Genomic DNA, 24,477 nt, shown 5'->3' on the forward strand with positions numbered 1-24,477 from the left:
TAGAATGCAATAACAATCAATAATCCACACACATCATAGAGCACGCCATCACATTACCATGGTTGGGTTTTAAAAAGATCGAGATCACAACATCATAACATAACAATCAAACAACCCTCGAGCCTCTGGTAACAACCTAAACTGGCCATCCTAGGACAACCCTGAAAACACCAAAACATAGATAACATATAGGAATAGAGAATAGTTCCACAATTTGGTTTAATCTTTAATACACATAGTGTCAGTTCATTGTAAGGTTCCAATCTTCATTTCAGTGTGAGTTTTCAAATTTAAAAGATTACATCTTAATCCATATAGTTTAACCCATTTCCCATATTTGATTAAAAGTCCAATTACCCCACTTGATTTAAATCAATTTTTCTAAAATAATCCAAAGGCAGGTTATTTATTTAGCTCATTAAAATAATTAGTTAATTCCAATCTAAACAATATTATTAAGAATAATATTAGAATAAATCTACAATTTTTATTTAACTAAATTCATAATTAATTAAATTTAATTGAACTAATTTTTAAATAATTAATCATTATCAAAAAAACTAAATACTTATTTAATCTCTCAATAATTATTAGTTATAAATAATTAATAAAATTATCAATAATTTTATTAATTAAAAATTAACTATATTAAAAGCATCTATAAACAATAATAAAATTTTGTTAAAAAATATTATTTAAATAATAATCAAGAATTATTAAAATGTTATTAATAATATATTAGAAGTCTTTATTAAATATTATTAGCTAAAAATATAACTAAAAATTAATATTATATATATAATTATTAAAAACAAACTTTATAAAAAAAATGGCATTAATTTTAAAAGTTTGCCGCCTTTAAAGGTAAAGGCCATGTGGCAGGCTGACTGTTGTCGCAAGCTATGCGTACGTGTAGCAATATGCCTTCACATGCAAGCTACGATGTCAGCAAGGTAAGGGGGTGGGGTGGGGTATAACCCCCATCCTCCCAAATGTTTTTTAAAAATTTTTTTTAAAGTAAAAAATTAAAAATATTTGCTCCCTCCTCCAATGTGCATAAAGATATATACATTTTTTTGAAAATAGTTTTGTTTATTAAAAAAAACAAACCCTCTCTAATATTATTAAGTTTTAATAATATATATTTATTAATATATATATATATATATATATATATAATTTTATTCTTAAATATTTTTTAAATATATTTTACAAATACATTCCAATAGAAAAATTACTATCAACCATACGAATTTTTCAATTTAGAATGTCCAGTTTCAATTTCAAATCTTTCCTAAATCATCTGATAAAAGGGATCGATTAACATTCAAATTTCTAAATTAAATTTTCTTTAAAATCTTAAAACCCTCTCCGGTTTAAAATAATAAATTCTTTACTTTATGAATCAAGGATCTTGATTACTTCTCTAATCTTCACATATACAAAAAGGTATTGATAAGCATTTAATAATTTACAATATTTAAATATTTAAGTGTTCAACACAAAGAATTTGGATTTACAATCCACGGGCATGAAGAGGACAAGAAAGGAAATTTGTGTAATTAATTAGCAATCAAAACAAAAGACCCTACCTGAACTTGATGCTAATATGCAACCACCCAAAGATTGTGAGAGAATTCGCCTCTATCCAAAATCTTTCTCTCTAAAACCTTCCCAGAAATTCCCTTCCAAAGTTCACTTCCAATTTTGCTTCCCAAAATTTGCATCCAAATTCCTCTCTTCGAAAATGAACCCTCAATAGGTGATAAGGAGTTCTCTCCTGAAATCAAGCAATAATTGTGCGTTCACCCAAGAGGACTCCTTGCTCACAAGACTCAACTTTAAATTAACTTTTATTTATCTTTGCTTTTATATTTTCATGCACGTCAAATGAATTATTAAATTACTTTATTTGTTTTATTAATTTCTAAATCTCATGCACACTTTATTAAAATATCTTTATTAAGTTCACATGTTTTATCTTTTTAATTAATTTCTTCTATTTTAATCTCATGCATAAATCATGCAAACTTAAAACTTTTTATTAAACTAATATCTTTTCACTTTTAATTTATTTTTGAAACTTAATTGATAAAATATTTATTAACTTAAATACTAATATTATTTAGCATTTATCTAAAAGTGAAATCTAAATATATTATTATTAAATTAAATAAATATTATCATGTTCCAAATTTATCCTTGTAACTTTTATCTTCAAATTTAATTCTTTTTATTTAATTAATTTTCCAATTAATTAAATATAATTAAATATTAAAATATCATAATAATTTTTCATTAAATTAAATCAATAATTTAATCTTTTAATTAGACTTATTAATATAAAATTCACCAAAGACTCATAAAACAACATATGAAAATCCATCATAGAAAAACACATACAAAATCAAACTAAATGTTTATAATCACGAATTAACATCATTCGATGCAATTGGAGGGTACTCAACTCAGATACTTGTCCTAATTTTTAACTAGGACAAATAGCTTAAAGGTTTAGGATTTGGACTTAAGAATTTATCTCCCCTCTCTTACCATTGAGATAATGCGATAGGGTATGCTCATTCTAGCAATTCAGGAAAGTCGATACCCGGTACCTGCGACCTACATAAAATCCACACATGTACAGACACAATATTCTAAGCTAAACAGACAATGGCAGGAAGTGGTACATCATGTAGATCCTAACTAGTAGGTGACTAGGACTCCCTTCCTTAACGACATCAAAAATGCCATACATAAAGAAAACAAACACGTGCATCATACACATGCAGTATGGGGTAAGTATCCATAAGAAAACACATATGATAATAAACAATATAACTAATCATCACCAATAACTAAAAATATTAAATAATCATCATGGATACATGAAATATAGAGTACCAAGTAATCTCATCATATAATAAACTGAATGTAAAACAATATCTGATAATCTCAAAACAATAGTACTAATCCTCAAACATAGAACTAGCCTAAAAGAGTTTGGCAATGATAGCAAAAATACAAACTAGGGTAGGCACTACACTAATTGACATGATGTTCCCAATAATTTATATTGCTAGTCTTCTTGTAAACCCTTGAGTCATGTACCTTTTTAGCTACCTTAGGTGGTGAAGGAGTTAGGTTCAAGTCTTCTACATCTCGAATGACCTTTTTAATTATCTAATCTACATCTGGAGTAGGGCATTTGTACTTAACAAAATTAGTAACATTGAAAATTGGTGACAACCCAATGTCTTTAGGAAGTTACACCTTGTATGCATTGTTGCCATACTTGGCCAATATTTCACAAGGTCCCAAGCTTCTCATTTGAAGCTTATGAGGAACTCCCTTCTAAAACCTTTCTTTGGTTAGATGAACCATCACAAGATCTCCAACTTGGAATTGCACATTCTTTTACTATCATGCACCTTATGCTTGAGTTTCCTAGCATTGTCAATTAAGGTCTTCCTTACTATTTTATGGACTTGCCTCATGGAGTGGGAAAATTTCTCAGCATATCCATTTCCTTTTGCACCATCTTTTAGATCCCTTCATTCAAATACCCCTCTAGGATGTAACCCATAAATAATTTTGAATGGACTTCTCTGAGTTGACCTATTGACTATATCATTGTATGCATATTTAGCCTATCCAATGTGTTGATCCCAAACATGTCCATATTCCTTAGTAAGACACCGTAGAAAGTTTACAAGAATCCTATTTATGACCTCAGTTTGACCATCTACCTAAGGATGGTAGGCAGATCTAAATGATAGATTTGTTCCTAGTTGATGCCACAAGGTCTTCTAAAAATGGCTCATGAACATTGTATCCCTGCCTGAAATAATTCTTAAAGCTAAGCTATGGATTGTTACCACCTCCTTGGAGAACAAATGAGCAATTTGAAAAGCATCATAGACTATCTTACAAGGGATAAAATGTGTCATTTTGTTGAATCTATTCGCTATAACATAAATACTATCAAACCCTTTCTCAGTCCTTGGTAACCCTACCACATAGTCCATACTTAAGCACTCCCATGGCCTATTAGGAATTGAAAGGGGTTGATAAAGACTTGCATTGGATTATGTGCCTTTTTTTATTTTTGACATACCACACATCATTCAACATATTGTCTGATATCCCTAATCATTTTAGGCCAAAAGTAGAACCTAGTGACTAACTCTCAAGTCTTGTTAACTCCAAAATGACTACTAATTGCCCCATTGTGCTTTTTTCAAATTAAATTATCCCTCATTGGTCACCTAGGGACACATAGTTGACTTACCTTAAAAAAAAAATCATTTAACAAAGTGTAATCATAAAATTCACCATGGAAATTGTTCTTATACTCTTTACATACTTTGGAAATGTCAGCAAAATATTCATCATTAGCATATAGGCCCTTGAATATATTAATACCAATGCTTTGTAATTGAGCCTCTTGTACTATGAGGAGTCTCCTTCTTAGGGCATCAACTATCGTATTCTTCACTCCTTTATCATGCCTAATGTCAAAGTTGTAGGCTTGTAGGTATTCCACACACTTCATGTGTTTTCTATTGAGGTTGTCTTGGGAATTCAAGAAATTGAGGGTTTGATTGTCTAAATATACCACAAACCCCTTTAGAAGAAATTACTCGCTCTACTTTATCAAAGATTGGACTAGGTCATATAACTCTAAGTAATAGTAAGAGTACTTCCTCTTTGCATCATTTAGATTCTCACTATGAAAAGCTACTCATTTCCAATCTTGGCTTAGGCCTACCCTAATGGTCATATTGGTAGCATCACACTCCACTATAAAGAGTTTGTCAAAACTAGGTAGAACAAGAATGGACTGAGTAGCTATCCTTTTTTTTAGTGTTTCAAACTAATCATTTGCTTGAGGAGTCCAATGAAACTTTTTCTTCATCTCACCTTTGATAGTGTCTAATATTGGAGCAAAAATAACATTAAAATGTTTGATAAACTTCCTATAATATTGGGCTAGACCATGAAAACTTCTTACCTCTACAGAAACTTTGGGAGTAAGCCAATTTATGATGGCAACCACCTTACTTTGATCCATCTTGATGTTCCCTTGAGACAAAAAAAACTCAAGGTACACTAGCACCTACTTCATGAAGTCACACTTATCCAAATTTATCATTAGCATTTCCTCCTGAAATTCATTAAAAACAATTTGCAAATGTTTAATATGCTTCTCTTTAGTTTTACATAAAATCAATATGTCATCTAACTAGACAACAAAAAACTTACTAATATAATCCTTCAATACCTCATTCATAAACTTCATAAATCACTTAGAGGAACATGTTGCCCCTTGTTGAGCCATGTAACTTTATTGGGATTGCTATGTGGAACTCTTTTCATATTTAGTTTTCTAGCTGCCTCTTCTAATATGATATTATTTGTGGAAGCTAAGTCTATGATGACCTTACCCACTTTTTCCATCATCTTTCACTTCCTCCCAAATGATTCTCTTCTTTGGCTTGGTTCTTCCTTTATGGGTTCCTTAATCAATGTCCTTCTCATCATTAGATTTTCACCTTCTTCAAATCCTAAGTGTACTTCATATGGTTTGCTACTATGACTAGAATCTTCTTGCACATAATTGACTCTTTCAATGCTTCCTTGGGAAGTACAACCTTTCTTAGGGAATCTAAATGTAGGGTGTCCCATCTAGTTGCAAATTTAGCACTTCATGGTTGCAAAGTAGGATCCTCTACCTTGGTTGCTAATTTGTCCTCTCCCACCATTGTTCGAGATTCTTCCCCTACCGAGAGTCCCTCTATTAGAATTCCATTCTTGTTGTTTAGTCCACTTGATATTTCCCCTTTATTTCTGGAGTCTAAACCTCTTTCATTCCTACCATCTCCACCTCTATCTCTGCCTCTAAAGTTGGGTTTAGATTTCTTCTTGTTCTTTTCTTCCACTTTTAGTGCCAATTAGAAACATCTATGGAATTTGTAGGTGTGCATAGCTTGTAATTTATTATTGTATGTTCCACTTCAACCCACCAAGATACCAAGTCACCTTAATAGGTTCTTTTTCTTGAGTCCATGATCTCAAATATAACTTCTAAAATTCTTCAGTATATATTGCCACACCCATATCTTTTTTCTTTAATCTTTTCCTTATTTTGTGTATTTGAATTTCATAATCTTCAGGTAGGTGTTGTTCATTTTCCTTCATCAACATGGCTTTCCAATTTGCAATTGGTTTCTTTCCCATCTTCTCCCTCTCTTCTTGGAGATACATCCACCAAGTTAGTATTGATCCACTTAGTCTAGATTTGGCTACCTTGACCTTTTGTGCTTCAGTGACCCTTTCACACTCAAAGTAGTTTTCCATACCTTCAATCTATTTCATCACAAGTTTAGGGTTCATCTTCCTACTAAACAAAGGGACTTCTTCTAGGGAGTTTCCACCCATTTCTTTCATGTCTTTTAGGAATGGCTCTTTATTCAATGGAGGATTTGGTTCAAGAATGATGTCTTCCACATCCACCTTTCTGTTACCTTTATCACTAGTTTCTCCTTCTTCATCTATCTTCTTGGTTTCCTTAGCAACCTCCTCAAATTTTTTCTTCATATCCTTTAATACTTCCTACAAGAGAATATTCCTCTCCTTTTTCTCCTTCATCTCCTTGCAAAGTTCTACATTGGTCAACATGTTTGCATTCCCTACTAACTCTTTAGTATATAACGAAATGTCACTAGCCCCAAATCTTTGGTAGCTTTGATACCAATTTTATGTAAGCTAGATTTCTTACTATCCCTTTTCTTCACTAAGAAATCACCTAGGATTTTCTCTTTACCTATTAGGGTTATCCTTACCTTCAAAAAAATGAGAATTTTTTTTTCAATCGATCATAGTACTCAAGCAATAAAAACATGAAAATTTACAAAAAAATGAACACTAGTTTGTGCCTTTAGCTTTTCAAATTCAATTATTATAAACTCTGACCCTTGGAATGGGTTTCCTTTGTTTTTTTATATGTTCCTCAAGAGGTTATAGATAGTTATCCTAACAATCAAAGAATCAACTAATGTGATTTTTACTAATTTTACCTAATTGATAGTTTTTGTAACAATTTACCTCTTTTTCACATCTTTTGCAACTTTGCATCAAATGGAAAATTATGATCTCCACATTATGTAAAAATATGTAAAAACACCATAGAGGACAAATTCACCTCAAAACCAAACTTTCCCTAGACTTCTAGGGTATAAGACCCATAACCCTAATCTTTCGTCCCAGCAACCTAAACACAAGGTAAGAAAAACAACTCAAAAACAACTAGAATGGATTGAGCCTAGTCAAATCCATCTAGGAGAAAACACACATGAAGGTCCAAAAGAAAACTAATAACTTTGCTAAGGTCAATAGAAGCCAAAATCCAAAGTGTTGAACTAGGACTAGGAGTTAGCCTAGGTGCTCCTGCATCGCATACCCCTCATTTTAATTCAAAAAACTCCTACATTAAAGTATCCCAAGATCTAGCAAGAAAAATATAGGCAATATGTGATGTAAGATACACAAATACCATAATATTCGAGAGTCCATAACATCACCATGAACAATAACCTCAAGGGTTGAATGCTAAAGTAGTTAACCCAAAAACTAAAAACTAAAACACAAGGAGAACTAATTCTCCTTGTTCTTCTCCTTTCCCTCTAGTGTATCCAATAGTAATTGGATCCACTCATCCACCAGGAACCTATAGAGTGAGCATTTTCTATCCACTCCAACCATCGAGGTGAGACCTTCTTTCTCTACATGTAGAAGGTGGATCGTAGAAGCCTCTCAATGTATCATACTAACCACAAACCTGGTAAGCTCATCGAATCTCTACTCTAGGATCTTCTGTATCTCTTCCAAAATTTTAAGGTCCCTATTAAAGACCTATATCCCTTTAGGGTTTTTTTTTTTAATTATCAGTGAGAAGGGGTCATGGGGGATGCTTGCTATGTGCATGTTCAACTTTTTTAGTTATTCATGGGGTAGAGTAGAGAGTCTCGGGTGGCTCACCCCTTGATCTTTTAGGCGTATCATTCTTTTGGTTATTAGAGACATGGGAGGGGAGGGGGCTCAAATGACTACTATCCTCACTCTTTCTATCACTAAGAGTATTCACCTCCTCATCCATAACATATTTTATCCAAGAGTTCTTACTCTTCTATTTTGTGTGAGGATGTTTGCATTTATTTCTTCCTATGGAGTTGGAATAAGTGGTGCTCTCAAGTTTTTGCTCAAGGTCCACATTCAACCATTTTTTCTTATTTCTCAAGGATTTTGGCTTAATGTTCTCCATTTCTACAACTGAGTCCACAATCTAATTATTTTCCTCCATTTTAATTTTCTTCAAAATATGATGTGTGATGGGTTTTGAGGTTTTCACTTCCAAAGTGGACATAATTTTAGTATAGATTTGAGGGGTGGTAGTAGAAAGTGCTAAATTTGAAAGGACCACATGTACATTGATAAGTTGGATAGGACCAAGGTTCCTATGGAAATCATATAGTTTAAACATGAAGTTCTAATTTAGGATTTTATAGGGTTTTCCTTTTTTAATCTTCTTCCTAACCTTATCAATGTTGTCCTCAATAGAATGCAAGAGGAAGAATGGTAAGGTGATGAGCCCACAAGTATAAAAATGGTTTAAAATGGGGAAATGGTAGTAGTAGAAAATCTAATTTCTACTCACTAAGGTGAGATATTTCATGATAGCATAACATACCTCTTTCCAAGAATTTGATAAGTCTATTATGAAAAAACCACCATGATCACACACTAGGATTTCATTAGGTAAATGAAATGGTTAAGACTAGCTTCATCTATGCCACGAGTTTACTTATAGCATTTACAATCCTCCAAGGATAAATTACCAACCTTGGTGATGACCTCTTTGTTTATTTAAATGAGATCTCATTCACAATCACCTGTCTATTATTCTAAGAGTAAACAAACTACATGAAGACTACTTTTTCATATTTCTCTATATAATGCATTAACAACATTAAGCCACCCTCTTTCAAGTAAGTCTAGGAATCCTCTTTGTAGTTTTTAATGAATCTCATCTCAATATGTATAATGTTACCACCCATTACCATACACTTTACTAGGTCCTCAATAAAGTTCTTAGAGATATCTAACATAACCCTAGCTAAAATATAGTAAAGGATTAAAAACCAACATAGAGAATCCAAAAACTTTTGAGCTAAGGAAATAAAATGATGAGAATCCAAATGAAAAAGCTCTAGGAAATAATACTGCCTATCTGGTAACTTCCTCCAAGAATCATTATAATCAATTTTACTTTCCACTCTATTCACAAGACAGTCCTTTCATTATCAATGCTTGTATTGTCATTCTTAAATGCACCCATCCTTTAATCTTTGGTCCACAATCCCACAAAATCTTGTAAAAGTTGGTGGGTAGATTTAGGCATATAAATTTCCTATTTTTATTGCCAATTTTTCATCTAGTTATAATATCCACACATTTAATGATAGTATTCTCAACTTATAGCCAACCACACCAAGTAATGCTAGCCACTCGAATGTAAACTTTAATAATATACAATCACATAAACATTTGGAATCCTTAATGATTAAGGCCTGAATATGAGCTAGAAGCTCAAAACTTTTTTTCATGATACATGTTTCTATTGTTGCATGACCCATTGCTGAAAGCATATCCACCACCTTGTTTCCCTCATGGTATATGTTATATGTGTTGAATGGAAACTTCCTAATGTCTTGAGATAAACATATTAGCATCCTTAATTATTTGGGAGATATTCCAACTTACTTTATTTCTTCCTTTAAGGGCTATAATAATAAGTTGTGAATCTCTCTCCATAACCAAATTCTTAATTTTACGAAAGGGGCCATGCTTAACCCCCAAAAATAGAACCATGGCTTCATCAAAGTTACTAGTACTTCACCACAATTGCAAGTATATTCCATCACAAGATTTCTATGGTCATCTCTAATAGCAACCCTTGCAGTTGCATGCTCCCCCCCCCCCCCTAGTAGATCCATCAAAGTTAAGCTTCAACTCAGGGGGTGGGGTGATAAGTTTCCATTTCACCTATTGTCTATCTAACAAACTAGAGTTTCAACACTAGAATCCATGTCCTTAACTTCCCAATTAACAACAATGACTTACTCTAGCAGTGTCTGAGGGTGGGAGGGGGTCCACCACCTCCAATGAGAGATATAATCATGTAATAGGTTGGTGATTAATTGAAGGATAGTAGGGAGAGGGGAATGTTGATCCCTAAAGACATTATTATTTGTTTCTTTCTATAAATTCATCTAAATATAGCGGGGATACCTTTCAATAACATTCTAGTGAGGGGGTGATAAGAAAGATTCTCCCAACCTAGGAAAAATTGTTGGAGATTGTAATTGAGGACTTGTTGAATTTCATCATATAAGTTCTTGCATAGTAATTATAATGATTATGAATATTTAACATATGGTAAAATAAAAATGTGATAAGAGAGACTATATAGATTGTAATGTAGTCAAAATAATGTCAAGAAGAAGAGAAAGATGTGTGTGTGTGTGTGTGTGTGTGTGTGTGTGTGTGTGTGTGTGTGTGTGTGTGTGTGTGTGTGTGTGTGTGTGTGTGTGTGTGTGTGTGTGTGTGTGTGTGTGTGTGTGTGTGTGTGTGTGTGTGTGTGTATAAGAAGAGAGAAAAGGGAAAAAATTACATTGGTGAGAGATCAAGGAAGTAACATAGAATACAGATTTAAGGCTCTACTTGTATATAGTGTTGGGGTCATTACTTGAATAGGTAATGGTATCCCCATATCTATTCTACTCTATACTACTAAAGAAGGGGATTGATCTCAATTCCAATTCAATGAGATACGAAGGTCATAATCTCAACCATGACCTATAGTTTCTCTCAGTATCTACACTTTCCTCATCCTATTATTGGTACCTTTCCCTCTTCCATCTTCTAATCTTGAGTTGGATCTATATACCTCTCTATTTGTCTCTACTCTAGTTGAATGTACCAAAAGCATCAATGAAAATTAGTTATCTTTCTTTAATATAAAAAAAAGTAAAAATTTTAGATGTTATCATACGATCAAGTATAACTCTAAGAAAAATTAAATAACAAAACAAGTTTAAATAAATAATCTTGACTGATTAAATCTAACAAAATATGTGGGCCATGATGAGAAAGAGGAGACTGGTACATCAAGATAAAAATAAAGAACTAGAAAGTCTGTGTTGAAGAAGTGAAACAAGAAGAGCTAGAATACTTTTTCAAAAAGAGAATGGTAAGAGAGAAAGTGAAGTCTAAAGGAAAGTTGTCTTTTAAATACTTTAACTTCAACAAGGTAGGATAATATACTGCTAGATATCTTGAAAATGTCCAAAAGAACACTAGAATAAGATGGAAGAACTTCAAAGAGAAGGAGAAGAAGATCTGTTGTATTGTTGACAAAGGTGTGAATGGTGGAGAGTTAGATAATGATGATGATAAGGACAAGAATTAAATATCATTTATTTTTATTATAGAGGAAAGGATAAAAATGGCCTTGATAGCAAGCACCAATATTGACAAAAGATAGATAATTAACATTAGTTTCTCTCACCACATGTCTAGTAAAAGGATAAAATTCCATGAGGTAAAGGCCTACAATGGATGAATGGTGAAGTTTGACAATAATTCACCATGCAAGGTGATAGGCAAGGATACTCTATCCCTAAATGAAACCACTAACTGTGAAGATTTTTATTTATTGGAGAGTCTTATGTGTAACATGTTGGGTGTAGCTCAACAAATAGAAAAATCTTATAGGTTTGATCTTAACAAAGGGTCTTTCAAAATGATTAACATGATAGGTAACCATTTAGCTATGGGAAAAAAAAGGAGAGGTGATATGTTTTACCTAAATATCTCTAAGAACAAATCATTTGCAGATAATAATGATAATAGTTTATTGTGGAATAGGATTTTTTTTCATGTAAATTTTGAAACCATTGTTAAGGTAGGGAAGAAAAAAGGTGTAAGTGGTTTATGTCACATTACTAAATATGCCAATGTTTTGTATAAATATTGTCAACTAGGAAAGTTGGCTAATTCTACCTTTTCAATCAAGTCATTTACCTCTATACAAGTTTTAGAGTTAGTCCATACTAACTTGTATGGTCCCATGAAGACCAAGATTGTATCTGGTGTCTGATACTTTATGTTCTTTATCAATGAGTTTTCTAGAATAATGTGTACTGTCTAGTTGAAGGAAAGGTTACAATCCTTTTACATCAAGTGGAAAGGGAGATCGATAGAGAATTAAAGTTCTTGAGATCAAGCTAGGAAGGTGAATTTACCTCACAATACTTTGATACTTACTATCACTAGAATATAATCATAAGATAGTTTTCATCTCTTAGGACACCACAATAGAATGGTGTTTATGAAATAATGAACCGGAAAATAATAAATTGTATTAGAATATTGATGGTTCAAAATAATTTTTCATAGATATATTGGAGAGAAGTTGTGAGTACAGTTATGTATACCCTAAATAGGGTATAAGCTAAGTAGGGAACAAAGAAGACTCTTAATGAATTTTGTTTGATCACTCATAATTTGTGAATTATTTCAAGGTATTAAAAATAAAATTCTATATCAAAAGGGATGAATACCAAGGGAATTTTGACCAAAAAAGTGGTGAGGGTATTTTTTTTTGAATACTCTACCAAGATCAAATCATACTAGTGTCTTAAGCTTTAGATGAACAAGATCATGGAATCTTACAATGTGGAGGAAGAAAAAAGAAAGAAAGAATTTGATGATTATAGATGGTTTGAACATATTCCAATAAATGACATAGTGGAAAGAGTACAAGTGTAAGTGGAAGTTCTACAAGAAGTTGTACCAACATAAGTAGAGGTAGTTGAGTCTAAAGAGAAAAGAGAGGAAGCACTTGAAGAAGAACCAATGCTAGAAAAGTATGTAAGAAGACATCACTCAGATGATAAAATCATTAGAGATAAAGGAGTCAGAGTGATGAAAAGGAGAAAGGTCAAAGAGATAATATGTTTTCTCTTATATATGGAGACCAATCTCTCAAGGACAAAGACTAGAAGAAAGCCATGGAGGAAGAAATTCATCAAATACTAAATATAATACATGAACCTGAGTCACCCATCTAGAAGACAAAAATGTCATCGGTACAAAAAGAGCATTTAGAAACAAGATCAATAAAGAAGGAGAAGTGGTTACAAACAAGGCCAAAACTATTTGAAAAAGATATACACAAGAAGTTGTTGGACACAATTGTTAATTTTGTATTGTCTGTGATGTTACACAAATATCATATCAGCCATTAGACAGAGTCTACCGAGCTCAGACAATCAGCAAAGCAATTTACAGTGTCTGCCGAATGTTCCTGAACATTACATAATAAGTTAGCTCTTACCAAGCTCACTCGAGCATCAAAGGATCTTGTAGCAGAAAGTTAATGTTAATCGAGCTCCCAAGGTTAACAAAGGGAAAGCCAATGTTTACCAAGTTCAATGTCTACTGAGTTCACTCGGTCATCGAAGAGAAAGTTACCTTTTACCGAGCTCACTTGGTAAGCGAAGGAAGGTTAGATTTTATCGAGCTCGCTCGATAAGCGAAGGAAGGTTAGCTTTTATCAAGCTCACTTGGTAAGCAAAGGAAGGTTAGCTTTTACCAAGCTCACTCGGTAAGTGAAGGAAGGTCAGTGTTTACCGAGTTAACTCAATCTTCGAAGGAAGTTACAAGGTTTGCAGTGCTTACCGAGCTTCACTTAGTTAACACTGTGGAAACCATTCTGGAGCAGTGGTCACCGAGCTGGGTCGGGCAGCGAATAATTTTATTGTTCTAAAGAATTAAGTTTAATTGTTTTATGTAGCCAACTAATTTAATTTTTTCAGTTGTTGTAACTTGTAATTGAGCCAACGTGACAATCTGTAAGGTATATATGAAAGGTCAAAATGTGAATTCATAAGAAGTAAGAGTGTGGATGAATAAGAGTGTGAATGTATGGATATGGAATGAGTGAATATTGAATATATGAGCAAATTTTAAAGAAGGATTAGATATGCTTATGGAGTTACAAAGTTGTATTCGATCAGTGAGGATCTAGTGAAGCAAAACAGAGATCTGTATTCAGCAAAGATAAGTTGCATATATTTTAGATCACTTCATTGTTTCTTTCTAATCATTGTAACACTAATTCAAAACCTCTTAATAGAGTTGGTTTGACAGCCATTTTTTAAATCCTCTAACAAGGTGACAATTCAGTTGAATTTTTTTAAAGACCTTTGACAAGGCCACTTCTAACAAGGTGATTAAATCCTCTAACAAGGTCACACCTAACAGTGTGTTTTGTAACCTTTAATAGGGTTGGCTCCTAACAAGGCTCACTTCAGAAGAGTGAAAATTGGTAACTAGTTACTTGGTGGTTTTTACCAAATTGGGTTTCCACGTTAAATTTGGTGTCGCTTGTGTTCATGTTATTTCTTTATGCATGCATGTTAATCACTTTAAATGCTCAATAAGTTAACAGAACATCTATCAAGTTTTAGCATTCATTTGTGTGGTTACCGAGTATCAATAGCAACTATACTTTAAGACATCTTAGGATATGTGGATTTATTTTTGTGCTAATTGATTCACCCCTCCCCTCTCAGTTACTCCATCTCTATTTCCAACAATTGGTATCAGAGCTTTTGGTGCTTGCAAGAAAGATTTCAAAGATCTAAGATAAAGATCAGAATGTCTTACAAGAGAGAAATTCCAAGGCCTAACTGGAATAACTTCTTAGCATGGCAAGGGTTGATGAGACTTCATCTAGCTTCTATTGGAGACATAAGACTAAAATACCTTGATGAAAAATATGCAGAACTAGCTGGTACACTATTTGTTAATGATATTGCTAAAAAGAAGACTCACAATATTATGATGATAAATATACTATATGCTCTAAGTTATGAAGAATTTGATGATATCAAGGATTGTAAATCTGCCTTTGAAATGTGAGAAAAGCTAAAAGAGATCTATGGAGGAGATGATAATGTTAGAAGAGCCAAAGCAAAAAGTTTGAGAGGACAATTTGATCAAATGAGGATGAGAGAGGATGAAAACATTGCAAAATATGTTGAAAGAGTTAAAACATGTGTCAATGCAATCAAATATTCTGGAGGAGATATCAGTGAAGAGACAATTATAAGTAAAGTTCTCAAAACTCTACTTCCCATTTATGCAATCAGAGTTTCTGCAATTCAAGAAAGAAGATGTGAAGCAAATCACAAGAGAAATCTAGAGGCTATAGTTGGAAGATTGACTAAATTTGAACTGGACAACTTTGATAACTATGTTCCAGCTTCCAAGAACATTGAATCAGCATTTGAAGCCAAACTTTCACTAAAGGAGAAAGGAAAAAAGAAAACGGAATCTTAGTCAGAAAGTGAAGATGAATCAGACCAAAGTTTAGACAGTGATCTTGAGGTAATTGAAGCCCTTCTAGCAAGGAAATATTCTAGAGGCAGAGAAAAATACAAAGGTAAAGTACCCCTAATCTATTTTTCATGTGAAGAAGTTGGTCATATTGCTACTAGGTGTCCAAACAAGTAGAATAAAGATGAAAAGAAAGATCACAAATGGAATGGCAAGAAAGATTTCAAATCATTCAAGGATAAAGGTAAGGAAACATGTTTTATGGCTAAAGATTCTAATGATTCTAATGATGAAGAAGAAGATGAAATTGTCTACATTACTGTGGAAGATGAATCTGATAATGATGAATCTCATCACATGACTGGCGATAAAACTAACTTTTGAATACTTTGAAGACTACGATGGTGGCAGTGTAAGATTTGGTAACAATGAACCTTGTTGTATAAAAGGAAGAGGAAGAATCTCTCTAACCCAGGAACTTATATGTGATAATGCCTATTGGGTAGAAGGACTAAAGCATAATTTGTTAAGTGTGGCATAGCTACTCAATAATGGATTCAAAGTAGAATTCATGCATGGTAAAGAAAGACTATTGGATGGCAAAGGAAAGCTGATTGGATCAGGTACTCAAACTAAAGGTAACTTGTTCTATCTTGAACTAGGTGAGTGTTCATGTTTCATTGCTCAAGTAGAAGAAAGTCGGTTATGCCATAAAAGGTTGTGTCATGTAAATTTTAATAATTTGGTAAAAATAAGAAAATTCAAGAAAGTAAGATGCATTCCTAACATAAAAAAACTTGAGGTCAGTCTATGCAAAAATTGTTAGATTGGAAAGATGGGAAAGACTAGTTTTAAAAGTAAAAAAATTAGTCTGAAGATATATTAGAAATTGTGGATACTGATTAATGTGGACCCATTGGAATTGAAAGCTATACTGGAGAAAAATTCTTCATTCTTTTTGTTGATGATTACTCAAGAATGATGACAGTCATGTATCTAAGAAAAAAATCAGAAGCATTTGAAAAGTTCAAATGGTATTTGGCTAGAGTAGAAAAGGAAATAGGGAAAAGATTAAAACGCTTCAGGTCAAATAGAGGTGGAGAGTTCATTTCACATGAGTTTAATAACTTTTGCATTGAAAGAGGAATCAAATCACAGGTATCAGCCCCTAGAACACCCCAGCAAAATGGAATAGTTGAAAGAAGAAATAGATCCATCATGGATTGTGCAAGAACTTTAATGATTGAAAAGAGCATTGCTATCAAATACTAGAAGGAAGCTATCAACACTGTAGTTCATACCTTGAACCGAGTACAGCTGAAGAAAGACTCATTCAAAACCCCCTATGAGTTATGGTATGGCTATAAACCTAATATAAGTTACCTTAAAGTATTTGGAAGTAAATGTTACATTTTGAAAGAATCTAGAAAAGGAAATTTTGATGTGAAAGATGATGAAGGTATATTCTTTGGATACTCATGCAAAAGTAAGGCATATAGATGTTTGAACTTGTCTACTCACAAAGTCATAGAAAGTGCACATGTGAAAGTTGATGAGTTTGTAGAAAGGACTGAAGAAGAAAGCAAAAGGGAACTAGAAGATTATAAAAGGTTTGTCTTCAATGAACCTGATATAGTACCAGTTACATTAGAGAATCAAGAAACTTCTACTCCTGAGTCATCTATAACTAAGCTACAGGATGTTCAAACCAAGCCACAACAAACCAAGTTAAATTCAATGTCTACCAAGCAAGTGTCTACCGAACAAGTATCTACCAAGCTAGAACAAATAGAACTTGAAGTTGAAATGCAAGAAGATAATAATGAAATCCATTCAAAAGGCAAGGAACCTCTATTAGCTAAGTATGTTAGGAGACATCATTTAGCAGATCAGATCATTGGAGATAAATCTGAACGAACCATGACAAGAAATAAGCTGAAAGGTACTTGTTTACTTGCTGATTTTGAACCTAGAAATGTCAAAGATGCATTGGAAAATGATAGTTGGATTGAGGCTATGAATGAAGAGATAGAGAAAATATAGAAAAACAAGACATGGACTCTTGTACCCAGGCCTATAGATAAAAATGTGATTGGAACCAAGTGGGTATTCAAAAACAAGTTGGATGAAGATGGTAAGGTATCAAGAAACAAAGCTAGACTAGTATGCAAAGGATATGCTCAAGAAGAAGGAATAGACTATGGAGAAAGTTTTTCTCCTATTGCAAGATTGGAAGGAGTCAGAACCTTACTAGCATATGCTGCTCACAAAGGATTCAAATTTTATCATATGGATGTCAAGTCAGCATTCCTCAATGGTATACTAGATGAAGAGGTTTACATTGAACAACCTGAAGGTTTTGTTGATCCAGATAAGAAGAAAATGGTCTACAAATTACACAAGGCATTGTACAGTCTGAAATAAGCCCCTAGAGCATGGTATGAAAGATTGCACAACTATCTTATTTAGATTGGTTTTCAAAGAACTAATGATAATAGTAGCTTGTATATTAAGGAAGGACCAGATAATAAGATTGTCTTGGTAGAAATATTTGTAGATGATACTATTTTCATAGGGAATGATGATCTATGCAAAGAATTCTCAGAACAAATGAAAAAGGAATTTGAAATGTCTATGTTTGGTGAGATCAAATTCTTTGTCCGTCTTCAAATTTAATAGAATAAAAATCGTATCTACATTACTCAATCAAAATACATCAAGGAGATATTGAAAAAGTTTGGAATGGAAGATTGTAAACCAGTTGGGACTCCTATGTGTACCGGATTAAAAATTACCAAGGAAGATGAATCAAAAGAAGTAAATCAAACATTCTATAGATCTATGATTGGAAAGTTGCAGTATGTAGTTCATACTAGGCCAGATATTGCCCTTGCAGTTGGTATTGTAGCAATATTTTCAGCAAAACCAAGAGAAAATCACATGATGTCAATCAAAAGAATAATAAGATATTTGAAAGGAACTGAAGAGTATGGTTTATGGTATAAGTTTGGATTTAAAAGTGTTTACTGATGCTGATTGGGCAGGAAACCTTGATGATAGAAAAAGTACAAGTGGAGGTGCATTCTTTCTTGGAAAGAGGTTGGTTTCTTGGACAAGCCATATAAGAGAAAGACTTGTTTTCAAATTTCATTTCTACTATGACATGTTGTGTTGCCATCAATGCCAAAGAGGGAGATTGTTGGATACAATTGTTAATTGTGTATTGTCTTTGATGTTACACAAATATCATATTAGCCATCAGATAGAGTCTACCAAGCTTAGACGATCAGCAAAGCAATTTATAGTGTCTATCGAACATTCCTGAACATTACACAGTAAGTTAGCTCTTACTGAGCTCACTTGGGCATCAAAGGATCTTGTAGCAAAAATTTAATGTTAACCGAGCTCCTAAGGTTAACAAAGGGTAAACCAATGTTTACCGAGTTCAATGTCTACTAAGTTCACTCGGTCATCGAAGAGAAAGTTAGCTTTTATCAAGCTCAGTCGGTAAACAAAGGAAGGTTAGCTTTTACTGAGCTCACTCGATAAGTGAAGGAAGGTTAGCTTTTACCAAGCTCACTCAGTAAGTGAAGGAAGGTCAGTGCTTATCGAGTTAACTCGGTCTCCAAAGGAAGTTGCAAGGTTTGTAGTGTTTACTGAGCTTCACTTGGTTAACACTAGGGAAACCATTCTGGAGTAGTGGTCACCGAGCTGGGTCGGACAGGGAAGAATTTTATTGTTCTAAAGAATTAAGTTTAATTATTTTATGCAGTCAACTGATTTAATGTTTTTCAATTGTTGTAACTTGTAATTGAGCTGACGTGATAATCTGTAAGGTATATATGAAAGGTCAAGATGTGAATTCATAAGAAGTAAGAGTGTGGATGAATAAGAGTGTGAATGTATGGATACGGAATGAGAGAATATTGAATATATGAGCAAATGTTGAAGAAGGATTAGATATGCTTATGGAGCTACAAAGTTGTATTCGATCAGTGAGGATCCAGTGAAGCAGAACAAAGATCTATATTTAGCAAAGATAAGTTGCATATATTTCAGATCACTTCATTGTTGCTTTCTAATCATTGTAACACTAATTCAAAACCTCTTAATAGAGTTGGTTTGACATCCATTTTGTAAATCCTCTAACAAGGTGACAATTCAGTTGAATTATTTTAAAGACCTCTAACAAGGCCACTTCTAATAGGGTGATTAAATCCTCTAACAAGGTCACCCCTAACAGTGTGTTTTGTAACCTTTAATAGGGTTGGCTCCTAACAAGGCTCACTTTAGAAGAATGAAAATTGGTAACTAGTTACTTGGTGATTTTTCCCAAATTGGGTTTCTACATTAAATTTGGTGTCTCTTGTGTTCATGTTATTTCTTTATGCATGCATGTTAATCACTTTAAATGCTCAATAAGTTAACAGAACAGCTATCAAGTTTTAGCATTCATTTGTGTGGTTACCGAGTATCAACAACAACTATATTTTAATACATATTAGGATCTGTTGATTTATTTTTGTGGTAACTGATTCACCCCTCCCCTCTCAGTTACTCCATCTCTATTTCCAACAGAAGTAGGAATAGATCATGGAGATATATTTCCACTAGTATCCAAACCAAATGGATTTATGATACTCCTATCATTTACATCTTACAATAAATTAAAAGTACACCAAATGTATGTGAATTTTACATTCCTAAGTGGAGTTCTAGAAGAGGATGTGTATATTTAACAACCATAAGGAACTAATAATGAGAAAGCTAAAAGTCAAGAGTACAAGATAAAAAAATTCCTATATCTAGATTAAAATAGGCACCTAGAGCATGGTATCAGAGGTTGCACTCATACTTGGTAAAAAAGTTATTTATAAGAATAAGTCATAACAAAAACATGTACCTAAAATAAGAAACAAAAGCTAGTTTTGTGATTTTTGAACTACTCATGAATGACATCATGGCTATTGAATTTTTTGAAGCCAAAAAGAGAGAATTTTAAATACCCATGATTGGTAAGATCAAATTTTTTATTAGAATTCAAGTATCTCTTAATTGAAAGGAGGAATCTTCATAGAGGAAACAAAATATGTAGAGGAGATTCTTAAGACATTTGGTATGGATGAATAAAAAGTGATAGACACCATAGTGGTGACCAATTGAAATTTGTTAAAAGGGGATGAGGTCCTAGATGTGAATGAGACACTTCACAAATATATGATTGGTAAGTTGTAGTATTTTGCACGTAGATTATGATATATTGAAAAAGTAGTTGGTATAGTGGCTATAGTGGTTGGTGTAGTATGTTGTGCATAGCTGACTAGAAAGAATTACACATACTATTTGCGAAAAAGGATCTTCAAATATCTAGATGCTATTGAAGAGAATGAACTTTGGTATCCTCATAAGGGAAAATATGAACCTAGTGTCTTTACTAATAATGTTTAGGTAAAGAACATAGATAGAAAAAAGAGCACCATTAGTGGTACATTCTTTCTTTGAAGGAAGACTAGTTGCATGGGTCAACAAAAAGAAAAACTACATGTTGTAGTCAATTGTTGATGTAGAACATCTAGCTGTAGTAATGAATTACATTTAGGTTGTTTGGATTAAATAACTACTTACATAAATTGAAGGAAAAATCAAGGAATTGTTGACTATCAATTGTGATAATATAATTGCAATCATGATATCAAAGAACCTAGTCTTGTAGTTGAAGACAACACATGTATCAATAAGTACCATCTTTGTGGGAATAAGTGCAAGAGAAAGAGGTAAGATTGGAATATGTACCAACCAAGGAGAAGTTAGAAAACATATTCATGAAACTTCTACTGAAGGATACATTTGAGTATCTCAGAGAAGTTAGGGGTATTACCCCTATCAATCTTGAAGAAAAAAAAGAAGGTGTGCATCAATTCATGTTCCATACATAGTCAAATATAAAAAATGGATTTATGATAAATGTGGGATATTCCATAGGTGGTGTAATCATAGAGTCAATATGAGAACCTTTGGCATTGTTGTTAAAAGGAGAGGATTTTATAAGTAGATGGAGATAAAAAAGATGAGAGAAAAGAATAAAAAAGGGGAGAATAAGAAGGAAATTAATAAAAGACAAGAAGTAAAGTAAAAGAGAATAAGGGAGAAGTTGAGAAGTAAAAGAAGAAAAACAAAGTTGGAGAAAGACCACTAGAAGAAGCTAAGGGAAGAATCTTTAGAATTGAAAAAGTTATATGGTATTGTCAAGAAATCAATAAACCCAAGGAGCTAACTCAATGTAGTCAAAAGATGTGGATGCATCATCTTAGGGTGAGATTTTGAGAGATGATGAAAATATAAAGGTTTAAATGCCACCAATAAGGGCTGAAGTGTTGAAAGTATTGGAAATATTTCTATCAATTCTAAAGCGGGAGATTATTAGAAAAATTAACCAAAATCATAATGGCATAGTGGTGGTGTGACCAATGCACTCAAATAGGATTATGTTATCACTAATGTCAAGGTGAAGGAGGTATGATGACTAGTATGGAGATATTATCAGTGAAACATCTTGACCTTATATTGTGCAACTCTTAGTTCACAAGGTGATTGGAGAAAGGAAAATGACAAGCCTAGTAGAGGTAATGACAAAGAATAAAAACTTAATTAGAGTCATGCTAAGTAAAGTAAGAATGTGAAGAAGGATGAGAAGTATGCAACGAAGATAGAAAAACTAGTAGTCATGAAAGAAGGGTCAATTTTGTTAGGAAGGGAAGCATACAATAGGATATTGATGACTAAAAAGCCACAATGTAAGAAGAAGTGTGCTCATAATTTTATTTAATGGTGATAAGTATTGTCACATCAAGTAGACATCAAAAGAATTCAAATTTCAGTTCTTTCTTGTGATGGAAGCCATTAAGGTCATAGGAAATCTGGTTGTGATTTTTGTTTGTACATGCTACAACTAAAAAGAGATGTGTATGACAACAACATGAGGGAAAGATAGGAGTAGACTTGTGAATTGAAATTTTAAATTCATACTTTAGGGTTTCAAAGTAGAGTAAAGAAAAACTATAAAAGAGATGATGCCTCATGAAAAAATTAGATTGTAGACTAATTAGTGAGAGAGCCAATTGTAATGTCAAAGTGAGAATAAGTGACACTATGAAGTCACAAATAGTGTGATAGAGATAGTGTGTTGAGGAGAAGATAGCAATATCAAACAAAACAAGTGTAAAAATGTGAAATAGTGAGTAGTATTGAGTGTGCAAGTTATCATGTCTAATGTTGTAAAGTTAAAGAAGAGGACAAAATATAGTTGTAGACAAGTCAAAAGATTAGTAAATGGATCTACACTCAAGATAAGTTAGTAGTAATTTATTAGATCATTCCACTATTTTTTAGCAATCTTTACAAAAACAAATCCCATCGAGGGTCAACCCCAATTTATTTATACTAAATCCTCTAATATGATTACACATTAACTTTTCCTATGAATTCCTTTTACCAAAATCCTCCTAACATGTAAAGACACTCATGGGTATAATTCAAATACCTTAATTGGGTGATACCTAGTAATGTCTATGGATTCTTCTAATAGAGATAATCTCTTAACTAGGTGCACTTCATTAGAGTCCAAGATTCATTAGGAATGACTCACATACTTTGTTTTTAATCCTAGTTGGGTTTCCATTAATAAAATAATGTGTTATGTGTTTCTATTGTTGTGCTCAATGCTTTTCTTAATTTTGGTCGGTTGAGTTTTAGCTAGCACTAACCTTAGACTAGTGTGGAGTTAGATAAAAATAAAAATCATAAATATGAAAATGAGGATTCACCCAATTTAAAGACCTCCAAGACTTTGAAACAGATGTGATTTCAAAGTGGGAACTATTAGGCTTCTACTTAGAAACCATTTGGCACATCCATACATTCATAAACTACTACTATGACAACATAATATAAAGTGTGTCATGACAAGCTCACAAATAAAAAAGAAATACATGCTTAATATATCTAGGGAAGATATTTTGAAAGATAAAAATACTTTTTTCTAGTATATATGCTATTAAAAGTGAGATCAATCATAAAATAAGCTAAAGGGCCTTAGGCACAATCAATATCACTTATAATTCTTGGGACATAGTTACAACTTACAACTTAGTAGTAGCCTTTCAAAATTATATGCATATAAGAATGATTGCATTACGATGACTTTATCTCCATCTCCCTCTTCTAAAAGACTAGGAAGAACTAAAACTCATCTAGAAAGGACTTGAAGAAGAGCTCTCTTAAAATAGGACAACCTCTTCCAAGATTTTTTTTTCCCTTCTATGAGAGTATATACATATTTTTTTAGAAGAGAGGGTCGTGTGATCTTTTTAAAATGATCCTTAGTCATCAAAATAATGCCACCATGCTATCCTAGTTCTAATAATTCACTTTTTGTAGTTGACATTTGATAATAAGGGCTCAATTATCATTTCATGGTTGGTGTCTGCAAATTTGAATGGATGTGATTTCTCCTTAAAACTTATCACACTCTTTGCCATCAACATGTTATTAATACTAATTGTGTGAAAATGGAATTCTCTTAGAGACATGCATCAATTACAATTTGGGAAAACGTGTTATCTATTCTTAACTTGAAGTTGGGTGTTTATTCTTATTGGACACATGGTGAGAGGTAGCACTAGTATATGGTGGAACACTCTTTCTATTTGAAATAAATTCTTTTGAGTTGGTCATGTGGGAGGTTAGTAAATATTATGTTCTACTAGATATAATTGGAAGTTAGGGGACATGTGGCATCATAGCGAAGAAGACATAGGAAGCAATGGAAAGGTGTGTCAAATTCATTCACAATGCAAACACCCAATGAGTGTTATTGAAAATATCCACAAGGGATTTATCTTTGAGAGAATGATCCTTTTCAAATGTAGATGTAAATATAAGTTTACATCTTTTGGAAGCTTGTAGGAAATTTTTTCTCCCACATTGGAAGATCTTGGATCTTTGATTTGGTAG

This window comes from Cupressus sempervirens, chromosome 8 (genome assembly GCF_028749045.1).
Source record: "Cupressus sempervirens isolate cs-2001-9-10 chromosome 8, ASM2874904v1, whole genome shotgun sequence".
In the NCBI taxonomy this organism is placed as follows: Eukaryota; Viridiplantae; Streptophyta; class Pinopsida; order Cupressales; family Cupressaceae; genus Cupressus; species Cupressus sempervirens.